Genomic DNA, 12382 nt, shown 5'->3' with positions numbered 1-12382 from the left:
GAGATCTGCTGGCGAGTGCTTTGGAACAAAATGGACGACATGACATAGCCGAAAACGTTCGATCCAAGTATTATCAAACAACTGTGGGCAAAGGTTCGTTATAATTGTTTTTTGTTATAATGTACAATCTGTTAAAACTGCAGCTCTGCCCTGAGGAGTATCTAAGTACAGTTAGACTGTATTCGTATTATTTAATACATCGTATTATACCCTGGCATTTTAAAATATAGTATATAGTCGTAGCCAAGCAGTGCAATCTTGCTATCTTAGCTTACTAGCCAAACATGTAGCGCTTGTTCATAACCTAAAAATTGCATAACGTTAATTTACAATACCTGGTTTGAAGAATTTCCGAGCGACATTCCTCTCTTACGCCTTCGCCCCGTCTCTAGGGTACTTAAGTGATTTTTGGAAAATCTGATTTATGGCGTTTTCTCTTCCTTTAAAACAATTATCAATTGGCACAATATTATATTGTTTGCATTTAACCAACTTTCAAAGGCCTAAATTCGTTATAATAAACTGAAGTTGTATAAAAATCTGTCTATTATTAATGTATAATATGATTACAGGAACACAAGTTTCCAGTAAGAAGGCGAAGCGGAATTTCAAGAAGATTTTACGAAATTAAACATTAGAGACTGTAGTTAGCAGCGATAGCATCGCCTTTTAAGTCGTAAAGGCTCGATCAATTTCCTAGAAACTCGGAAAAAATATTTTGATATAGTGATATCCTATGTCTCTGCTGTGGATGTATTGGTGTATGCATTTATTTTGTCCGTTCAAACTCTTCCAGTTCCAGCAGTGACCAGAACGTTCACTCCAGTTTTCGTTTCTCGCCTCCCCCCGGTATGTTTGACTTCGCCTCTGCATTCCGCTGCAGCGGGTGATATCTGAGACTCTATATAGTCTCTCGATCGTCTGTACGTTTTTATAAAAGAAAAAGAATTAAAGCTAGCGAAATTTACTCGCCCGGTAACACTTCGGGTGCACAAAACAAAGCCTCTATTTCAAAACTTTCACTTTACCGCTCACGAATGTTCTTCCTTTCTTGTTTTAATTATTTTCTCCATCGTTATCGACTTAACGAAAACTGCTATTTATACTGTATCAAATGTGGTATAACAACTGCCTAAAATAGACAAAGGCAGTTGTGCCACGCTGCTCCCTGGTTGTATTGGAACTTATTTATACTGTAGCCTATTTATAGTCGTTAGTCACAAACGTGACAGTTTTTCCTTGACAACTTGGTGAGCGTCGGCTGCGTCGCCTAGTAACATTATCAGATGACGTCACAAACATTGCTCTCAAACTACAAAACTTTACGAAAAAGTACAATTCTACAATTTTACAATTCTACGCTCAACTGGAAATCGGAGTATCAACTTCGTCCGGCGGGCATTCTATTGCTACCCCTTGCAATCTTGTAATGGTGGATACATCTATCGCCTTTTAAGTCGTAAAGCCGGCCGCACACGAGAGCTATCAGCTGAGCTATCGACCTCGCTAGGCAGTTAGCTCAGCCCGAAAACTATCCGCACACGTGAGAAACTTGCCTCTCGAGGCGAATTCCTCAGTCACAAAAACTATCCGCACACGAGAGTAACTTGCTGAACTAACAGGCACGCGAGGTCTTTAGCTCAGCTAATAGCTCTTGTGTGCGGAGGCTTTTAAGTTAGCTGGTTTTCCACTAGCGATATTTTTCGCGCGAAGCGACTTTATTCTTTTGTACTTGAGCAATTTGTTCCAGATGGTTGCAGTTGAGAGCTCTGAAACAAAAACAAAATATCACTTCGCGCGAAAAATATTGCTGGTGAAAAACCGGCTTAAGGCTCGATCAATTTCCTGGACACTGGATTTTGATATAGTGATATCCTATGTATCTGCATGCATTGGTGTATGCGTTTATTCTTTCCGTTAATTTGTTTATATACGTATTTTTCAGGCAGAAGACATCCAACTCAAGACCAACAATCGCCAACAAACTCTTCCAGTTCCAACAGTGGCGAAAAGTAAGTTAATAGCTATACCGCTTAATTGGAGCGGGGGGGTGTATATATTCATATATACATGTTTACATTTCACAGGAACAATAGCGTACAAAAGATATCAATCGGGTATATAAGATGATTATATGAATCAATACACCCCATACCACATGCATTGTTGCTAGTTTAATAGTTTAACTTTTTAACTTTGTACTATACATATATATTATCAATTTTGTTAATTTCACTGTTTGTACGTATAATGTAATGTATATATGTATCAGTACGTGTGTAAATTTAACATTATCATAAGATGTAAGATCAGGTGGCAGACTAAGAAGTCAATTTCTGAATATGTGTTTTTGAAATGTATTTTAAAGAGACCGATATACCTTGATAAAACAGCATACATATGACATGGGATTACCAACTACCATGCATTATATATTCATAAATTTCAAAATTGTTCGTTCATTGGATATTGCGTGTACGTCTACAAGAGATGCCTACCTAAGATGTATTTTGAATAATATACTAACCGACCGTCGTTATCGTCCTTCAACGGAAATATTCGCACAAATGCTTTAAAAGCTATGATAGCCCATTAACGCGTAGAAGGATAGAGTATTGAATATAGTAGTGTTACACATTCACAAAGCCCTTAAACACCGCCAATGTCTTTATTAATCGTAAGTGACACTTATAGCATATGTTATTTTGATTTGCTTTTGCGAAAATATATGTATAGAGAGCTTTTTACATTTCTTTATACACTTTTGTAATATATAAATTATATATAAGTAATAATATTACCATTAGACTCGGAGAAAGAGAAATTAGGTTTCTTTTAGCGGGTGCCAGTTTGATCGAATAAACGGTATAAGAGCGGTTTTCTCGGATCGCAAAACTATAGCGATTATCTATCTCGCTCTTTAAGGTTTACGTCAATTTCCGAATATAAGCCGAATAAACTACGATAGAATTGCGGTTGGGGTCGCCAAACGGTCAACCGCGGTCCGACCAGTGAACTACAATAAATAACTGGAACGATACCTTCTCGTTGTTCAGTTTGTGAAGCCAAAATTCGCGGAACTTTACCTCCGGTTATTTATAGAGTTCACTGGGTCAGACCGAGGTCCGCTCCGAGTTCGACTCTTTACAATTCGACCTCGGTCAGGCTTCGCCGGTTTAACCTCGGTTAGGTTTAGTTTATTAGAGAGGTTAAGATACCCCGGTTCCGGTGTACGGGTACGGGTGAATTACACGTACCCGTTACCGGTAAGACGGGTACGGTTTGTAACTTAAGAATTTTCTTAAATTCCGGGTAAGAACAACACCGGGTAAGAACTGACTATAAAAGTAAATATGTATTCTACATCTCCATTGTAAGTCCTACTTAACTTTATATAACTATAGTATTTCGTGTGTTTGTTTTGAAAATCAAAAATATCAAGATGGCGTTCATAAATTATGTTTGCAAACCATTTTTGAGAAGCCTGTACTGTAGCTTGTATATAGACTATAATTATACAACAATATGAACACTATATTAATACGTAAAATGTATTTTAAACGTGTTAAAGACACTCACCGCTTCTCCATTTGTCCTTTATTAAAAAAACTTTGACCACTTTGTCTTTGTAGTTACCCGTTCGTTGTTTACGTGTAGACCGTCGTTTACAACGGGAAAACGGGTAGATATTACGGGTAAATATGCTGACATCAGCGAAAAATGGAAAACAAAATGGCGCTACCCGTACCCGTACACCGGAACCGGGGTATCTTAACCTCTCTAATATCTCATTTGCATTTGGCTAGGTTCGACCTAGATAAACCTCGGTTTTTGTACTGTGTATAACTGACTGGCAATGTGAGAGAACAATCTATCAAATGCAACATCTACTGACACAATTTTCTACGGTAGCTCCCTACAGTTTCTCCGAAATTTTTAGATGAATTTTTCAAAAAAATTCTGTCTAGTGCAATTTTTTAAAGGACTAAAATAACGTTTTTCGCAATAGAAAAACTTTCCTATCGATAAACCATCTATATAGTGTAAAATTTTGATGAAAAATTAAATGCTTTTTAGCGCCATTTTGAAACGTCTCTGTTGTTATAGCAATGACTGCCAAGCAAATGTTCGGAATACATTTCGGCTCTAGATATGTTGCCAGAAAGGTATATAAAATTTCAGTCTTGTAGTCAAATGTTTCGATGCTGAATATCCCTGTTTTTAAAATGAGCGTATAAAAATTTCATGAAACTGTAGGGTGCCACAAGATAACTGAAGTTATTCTTTTGCACTGATCAATTTGCATAAATTAATCAAACGGCTGCGTGTGAATTATGCTGGCATAATTTACAGCCTGCCAAATACAACGATTATGATCTTTGAGGAGCTTATTGGTAGTTGCATTGCACTTGCATCGAGTGTAATATTTCCAACACCTTCAGTATCTCGAGAAAGTGGGCTGGAGGTAAACCAGTTGATCTCTGAGGAAAATCATGAAGACGAGCAAGAATGCGATGGTTTAATTCACCGCGAGTATGAACCGCCGAGAGTTAACGAAACGCCAAATCTCGAGGATGGATCCAATGTTTGGTTACAAGGTGAAAACCCAAGCAAGAATTTTTGCGGGTCGTTTTGCCGAAGTTTTAAAACGAATATCGGAATTCTCATGGCGGTTGTTTTCATGCTCAGCATCCCCACAGCGGGAGTCGTTTACGTCGATTTAAATACGACTGACATTTGCGTAGAATGGATAAATAGAAATGTCACTCTCCCATCGCACGTACAGACTCTGAGAACTATTGGAATGGTCCTCAAGCTACTACCGTTGTTCGCGTGGTTTCCAACCTGCGTTGCGATGTTGTGGGGCTTCAGAGAGTTCAAAAATAATTATTTCTTATGTTTATTCATATGTGTGTTTTTAACGGGATCAGCCACTTGTGTGTACAGGATTATAATGTTTAACAAGTTTACAAATGTCAGTTACACTTTATACAGGTAAGTAGCTACATGAAGGCGTTAGGCGTATATGTATATATAAGAAGTACGGAACAAAAATCCTTGAAAATTACTTAAGTATGGTAATTTTACGGTAATTATTAATTAATGTTGTCAAAACATCTTATAAAGTATTACGTTTCCAACTGAAATGTCACTAGGCAACGTGATGTCTTTCTGTTATAAAGGTAGTTGTTGGAAGTGAAAACCTATTATAAACACTCAGAACAATGCAAGCAGGATGCATATACTTTTCGCAACCACTTTAAAGCTTGCCTTAAACGGCGGATTACATTGCCCCTTTGGGAAATTTCCTTTTTGTTGCTTAAATCAAAAGTTGGTCTATATATTATATGCAAAAGGTTTAATTTGATAGATTTAATGAAATCTCTCAAAATATGATGTTTTTTCTAGCGCACAAATTAATTGGTTTTCTGAAACTATTGCCGGTAAACGTTTAAAACAACACAAGCATGAATATATACTTTTCGGGTAGCCACTTAAAAACCAAATTACAGTGTTTTTAAAACATTAAGTTCATATCACACAAAAGAACATGCGAAAAACGTAAATATATGTAAATATGTAAAATTAAATATTTATCAAATAAAGAAGTACTTCGCTTGCTCGTGACATTGATTGACGAAGTTTTCGTTCACATCTTAAATAAAAAATGAAAGCGAATGCGCCAAAGATTATGAGGTGTAAATTTGTTTATTTGGGAAATTTGTTTATATTTATATACGCAAAGGATATCATATTAATGCCCCATGTAATGAAAATGGCAAAAACCACTCAAACGATTTGATGAAAATGATAATCAATCTTGTTTTATTTTATTTTTTTTAGATTACCCGGCAATCTCCTGTTTACAATTTCCATTATTTGTGGGGCTTACTTGGTCGCTCGTAAATTTAAAAAAGTCAACCCAACAACATCGTACAGTGTATTCCGCATTTTCATAACGCTGTTGTTCGTTTTCCTCGCGTCCTGCCTGGTTGCTTATCTCTACACCTTTGTCATCATCAAGTATTTCAGGGAAACGAAAGGAAAAGTCAAAAAGGCCATAATTGCTGCACTCACGCCAGGAATGATCTTGCCACTGACGGCAATTGCCAAATACATTGTTCTCAGAAAAAGCGCCGAAATCGTAGCACCAGATCGTGCCTTTGTGTTGTGCTATGTCCTGCGTGGTGCTTCGATCGTTCTCTACCGGACTATGCAATCCGGTTTTCAAAATATCTGGCTTTACGTGAGTTTGTCGCTCTTACACGGAGTTTCTAACGTTCTGAGTAAGGCAACGCTCAACTTTCGAATGAAAATTTGGGCACTTTTTATCAGTTATCTCAATAAAACATGTTGTGGGCCAAGATTAGATGTGAGATCTTTGAACTCACCACGCGCTCGGCGATTAAACGCAGACCTTGAAATGCAGAATATCTTATTTGAGTACAATACGATCATCTTAAGTCAGGCCTTTTTAACCTGCCATCTTGTATTGAGCTACGAAGTATCATCCTGGGACGTCATAAAAGATTCTTTAACAAGAACTGCTATTAGTTTTACCGTGGATTTTGTATTCAATATGATGTCCGTGTTTATTCAAATTCACTTTTATAACATTCCAATGCATTTGATTTGGATGAAATACTGGAGTCGTCACGTGATCGCTAATGCCTTCATGATAATCGTCTACGTTTCATATTTTGGTTCAGTTCTCATTAGAGTTTTCGCTGACAACAACGATTCATTAAAGCTTAGAAACTGCACAACAGTATTTTAATAATATTCTTGTAGGTTTACAGTATTAAATATTTACGTGGTGTATCTACAAGCTAATTTACTACTTAGTATTTTAATAATTTGGTTCTAGGAAGGAAGACTAAAATTCCTAACGGAGTGAAATCCGAGTCAAATCCCACCCAGTGAAACAGACTGTAGTGAACGATTTTGGGTAAAAAATACTTTTATATATATTTATATATTTTATTCATTTAATATTTATTATTTAATATATTTATTTAAAGCCCACTTGCATGTTCGGTTATAGATATTTCAACATGTGATCTTAGGAGTTAAAAAATATTAATATGATAAGTTTGCTCATCCCTCATAATTCATTTATGCATGATTTCGTGTTGTAACTAGCAAACGCGGTACAGTTAGAATTACTGTGGCTAAAACTCACCAACACTAATACAGTCATTTTTTTGAAAACGAAGTTTTGTTTTCGAGCTAGGGCAAAATTTACATTCAAAAGGATGGTCAGGAAACAGCGCGGAGAAAAATGAGAATTCCCATTTTTTATCCTATTTTACCATTCAGTTTCCGTCCTCTTTTTCATTCATTGTTTTTCAACATTTGTGGCAGTCGACAAAATATTATACAGCAGAGGGGAGGGAGCTACTACAATTAATCTGTCAGTCAATAATGATTGCTGCGGGTTTAGCAAAATAATAGAATGGAATACTAGAATATAGCAGAATAATGGAATGGAATACTAGAATACCAGAATGTAAGTATGTAACTGTGATCACACAGTTACTATTTATACCACGAAGAGCGAACACATGCATATACCGACGCGGCGCATTCCTAATGATTTATCTCAAAAATGCTTTCCTTCAAAATTTTTCCATGGTGTTCGTGTTCGATTCCCCCATGTATTCGGAGGAAGCCAGGAAGGGCATGAGCTATATATATATCTCGTAACCAGAGCCCGCGATCTTTCAGAGGAACGAAATTAGTACGAGTCAGCAAATTATCAGACCTAGCTTGAACAAACAAAATAACAAGAAGCAAATGACGTTTCAGTAAAATACGGCATTCGGATTCAGATTTTAGAGCAGTAATCAATATCAGGTAGGTGTTTTTATTTAGAGAATATCAGTTATGACTCTAGTATACAGTTTTTATGATTATATATGTACAATTTTTGTCTCTTTCGGTTTCGGAACAGCATACGTAGATTAAATTTCTCACTGCGTTCTGTGGTATTAATCGTTGGAAATGATGTATACAAAAACAGATAAAACACCTCGCAGCTTTGGATATATGCATGTTTAATGAAATAACATTCGTTTTCGGTAATCTTAATTCTACTATCGTCTCTTGAGAGATATTTGTCCAGTACTCAAGCAAATCTTACCCAAGCAAATCGATTGTATATCCATTACATGTATACAAGGCAAACCCGACGTCTATTGTATGTTCTTCAACCCGTATTTATCTTGCTCCACGACAATTACATTTGTTAAATAGTCTTCGGCCATATTTCAACAAGCTTTTGAACAAGGGCATGAAAAGTCTTGATATCTTTGTGTGTAATATGTCTATACCTCTTCTCGATCATTATCAGTTAACTAGAGCGCAGAGTCATCGACGATGAAGTCGTTAAAGTTAGGATTTGAAATTGCGAGACAACATACTCGGTATCAAAAAATTTTTACGTATAAAGCTACTCACAAGAGTAAAAATCTTAATCACATAAAATCTTAATTATTATGATGATATTCTATAAATGGACGTGAATAAAGAAATAATTATACATGCATCGCAAACTTCCAATATAATGCAAATGATCAAACACTCCAACGAGTGGGGAATACGTTTTCTTGTTAAACCGCACTTCGGACGGGAAATCAGGGAACGAGGTGGGCGAAACCTTTAGAAAACAAGGTGGTCTAATGCTGGTTTATTGTTTAATTGTCGTATTTTTAGAAATCTTATTTCCTGAATGGAAAAGCTGTTGTGGCTTCCGAGGGAACCTTTGTTAACAATCAATATCGGGGCACTTGAAATCAAATTTCTGACTTTCAACACTATAAATGTGAGTCTGGATTGGCGCGACGTGCTTCGAAGTGGGTGGGGAATACTTCGAGATGGATGTGGAGCAGCTGATGGTTTGATACGTGGCAAACATGGACTGGTTGCATTAAAAATTTTGGGACTAGGAATAAGCGCAGGAATTAGCGCAGTATTTCTCTTACAACTGATCAGGGAATTTAAAGAAAAATGGACGAAAATAGGACAACCAAATGCAATGAGGTAATTAAATGAGGAAGCTTAAGGTTTCTGTAATGATCAGCGGACTTTACTGAATTCGCATGCGTTGGACATATTAATTATGCATATAAGAGGTTTTTGTTTTATCTCAGGTAGTTATTAAAACTGTTCCTTCGAAGACTAGAATTTCGTTTTCAAATCCTCTTCAATCCTTAGATTATAGAAAGTCCGAGTTTAATTTCTGAACTGCATTGTATTTATAACAATGGAGAGGACAATGTATTTCTAATCGTTTGCGTTTACTTATAAATAGGCTGAATATTAATGATATGCATATATTATTTGCTGCAAATATATCAAGAATGCCTTGTAACTTGCTTCAAAGGTCAAAAATGAAAATTCGAACTCCGTCAATCGATGCGGAATATTGCTTAGAATAATTGTGCCAAGTTTCATTCCGATCAAACAAGTAATGCTAGAGCCTTAGGGTTTTTTAAAAGAGCGTCGCCCCCTAACAACAACAAGAAGAAGAAGATTAGCAGCGGTTAGGGACCAGTTCCTGGTCCAAAAATGTGGAAAATCTGACACACTACAATGTCATGGTCAAAAGAAAGTTCGCTGGCGAGAACTAGCACCAGAATTTGGTGATGCATATTTATATGTTCGTTACTCTGCCCGATTGATTTCTCTTGTACGTATATGCATGCGCTTTGTAATAGCATGGTTTCTAGTACATAGTTTGAACATGCAGGAGTGAGTTTTCAAAGACCTTGAAATAGCACGAGTCTGAATTTCACGATATATATATATATATATATATATATATATATATATATATATATATATATATATATATATATATATATATAAATATAGGTTATCACATGAGGGGCGAGGTGATATCAGTTTTATCGCTTGAGGGACGATATCATAAATGTCACGAGTGAGCGCAGCGAACGAGGGACATTTATGATATCGTCCTGAAAGCGATAAAACTGATATCACCTCGTCCCGATTGTGATAACCTGTTTATCACATACTTCCTTTTTTTCTATAAAGCAATCGACATCGACTGAAACAAACCTCGAACTGCTCGAGTCAGCCATCTTTGTTTTGACAGCGGCAAATGCAGCGGGACAAAAAGCGATATCAGTGACAAAAAGCGATATCAGTGACAAAAAGCGATATCAGTGACGATATCGTTTTTATGTCACCCTGTTATCGCCCTGATAAAGGCACAAGTATGTGATAAATATATATATATATATCACTTATTAACCGAATTTGAGGTCCGTACTAGAAAAATAGCGAGTTTCCGAAAGCACAACGGCGACGGCAACGCAAGAACGATATTTTAAAAAAACTGCGCATGCGCCAGTCAGAGGAAACCCCAAATCGACGTTTTCGCTTCACGCGACCGACGTGAAATAGACAAACCTCACGTCGCAGCTAAAACGCGAGATCAAATAGACAAAACTCACAACACATGGCTGCTCAAGAGAAACAAAAAAGGTATGTGTGTGTTTATTTTGATCTGTCCTTACACCTCAACATCGTTTACACGAGAAAAAGTATTTGGATTCATCGTGGGATTCATACAACGTGGATTCATACAACGTTTCAACAGAAGCCTTTTATCGAACTTATATTGCTAGCGACCTATTAAACTAACCTTTTCTCCGATGCAGGAGATTTTTATAGAGGTTTCCTCACTCTGTAATGGTTGCAACTATAGTAACTATCATTTGCTGGCTGGTTTAGGTTTTATACAGACAGACAAACTTCGTTTTAATACATTTTTCATTTTTTATTACTTTTTATATAAAATAGTAAACCTATGTGCTGGAAAACAAGCCATGATGACCTGTTTATTCGTGAGATCCTTATGTTCGAGCAATGGAATTTCAAGAAAGGTTCGCCCGAGGGAGGAATTGTTGGGAAAATATTGCCGAATCGAAAGCCTAAATCAAATTGTAGACCCATCATTTAAGGTTGAAGACAGATCTATCAGAGATAGATTTAAATTGTTGGAGAAAAAAATATATTAAAAAAAAAAATGAAATGGAACGAGCATCAGGGATTGCACCAGAGGAAGAGACGGAGATGGGAAAAGGCTTGGGTGGAATTTTTTGAATTGTTCAAGGACAGTGATTTGGCACAGCATCTGAAAAAGGAAAAGCAAAAAGAGACAATGATTAATGAAATGCAGCAAGCAGAGGAACTGCGGTTGCAATCTCTTGAAACTATAGGAGAAGCATCCAGAAGGAAAGGTAGCGACAGAGAAGAAACAACCCCAAAACGAAGGAGGCCTGAAGACACAATAAATTATTTGAGAAAAAAAAGTGAGAAAGAAATGCATGTACGACAGCAAGAGTTGGAACTTAAAAAAGCAGAGCTTGAGGAGAAAAAGGCAGAATCAGAGAGACTATACCAACTTATTATGCAACAAAATGAACAAAACCAAGCTTTACTGCAGCAACAGCAACAAGTTAACCTTTCTTTGATACAATTTTTAACAAAACAGAATGAACAAAAGTAGCATGTACAAGCAATTGTATGTCTGACTATATATTTTTGTTGTTGTGTAGAGCTTTTAAAAACAACTTTGTTAAATGTTCACATTTGAATACTTATTTGCTACCTCAATTTTGAAGTGTTTTCAACTTATTTATCTTTATCATGCCATTATATTCCTTCATTTGGGAATGTAATTTTAAATAATTCAAATACTATAAAAGTCATGCTTTCAAGCAAATTAATATTTAATAAGTACAGGCCAAAAAGTCATTTTATATACACCCAATGTACAATGTAACAGTTTACAAATAGAGTAATCTTTTAAAATTGCCCAGGGAGTGGTGGCAATTCATTTTGAGTGACAGACCAAAGGAGCTTGGAGGAGGAAGGGGAAGGGGGGGGGGGTAGGTTAATGGGCATCAATATATATTTAAAAGTATGCCCTGATGGAACAAATTGAAATCAGTTGACATATAAATTAGACAAAATGTGTGATATCATTAGGACAGATAATTACTTATTGATCCATTAAGCTGCAATGCACCCAAGCAGTGTATCCTACTTATTTTTTTTACAAATGCCACCCTATTTCACTTGTTAATAGCTATGGAGCTTAATGATTTAAACTACTTAAATATATTTATAGTTCTCTTATAAAAACAACTTTAAAAACTTCAGCTAACATATTCTTGAATTAATGGTGGAGGACACTGAAAGTAGTCAGAAGTGGTTGAGCCATAGAAACAGGACCTTGAATTTTGTAGTAGAACACACACAATGTACATTTTTCCTACAGCACTTAATTGGATCTTCAAATTTTTGTGGAAGTCCAAAAACTTAAAATAGTTTAGGATATCCCCAAAAA

The sequence above is a fragment of the Dendronephthya gigantea genome, unplaced genomic scaffold (genome assembly GCF_004324835.1).
Source record: "Dendronephthya gigantea isolate DGI-Jeju-01 unplaced genomic scaffold, DenGig_1.0 000082F, whole genome shotgun sequence".
NCBI classification, from domain to species: Eukaryota; Metazoa; Cnidaria; class Anthozoa; order Malacalcyonacea; family Nephtheidae; genus Dendronephthya; species Dendronephthya gigantea.
Note: the sequence above shows the minus strand (reverse complement) of the source record.